At 46.9% G+C, this 435-nt stretch overlaps 1 protein-coding gene across 1 annotated transcript in view; it reads left to right on the top strand.

Annotated features, from left to right (window-relative positions):
• LOC119585267 overlaps window positions 1-435 on the top strand; it is a gene marked incomplete at its 5' end in the record, with an annotated part of 16,958 nt that overhangs the window by 1,206 nt on the left and 15,317 nt on the right.

Raw genomic sequence — 435 nt, 5'->3', positions numbered from 1 at the left:
TAACTGGTTTCCCCCCACCGTCAAACTCCGCCACCCTCACTCCTTGACTCCCCATGACCAACCGCCACAGCTATGCACCAACTATTGTTACCCCTTGTATTACAGCGGGCGGCGATGACGTTCTCCATGGCAGCTCGTTCTCATGTTATTGTTATATTTCGCATCTTGACGTAAAGTAATACCATTAGAACTACAAATCCCTGACCACCATATCGCTGCGAAGACGCTGACGTCCCGGGAAAAAAAAGAGAAAAAACGAAAATAAATCCGCACGTCTTCCGCCGTCCGTTACCACTACCTATCTTCTTTCGATCTCCCGCTGTTATTGCCTTAACCACAACAACTAATGTTAAAGCCTCAATAACTTCGAATACAGGTTTCACCTCTGCGGTTGAAGCCATCTTTGTTTTGTGTTCGAGGTCGAGTATTCGACAC

The sequence above is a fragment of the Penaeus monodon genome, chromosome 19 (assembly GCF_015228065.2).
Source record: "Penaeus monodon isolate SGIC_2016 chromosome 19, NSTDA_Pmon_1, whole genome shotgun sequence".
Taxonomy (NCBI): Eukaryota; Metazoa; Arthropoda; class Malacostraca; order Decapoda; family Penaeidae; genus Penaeus; species Penaeus monodon.
Note: the sequence above shows the minus strand (reverse complement) of the source record. Positions and strands in the feature narration are given on the sequence as shown.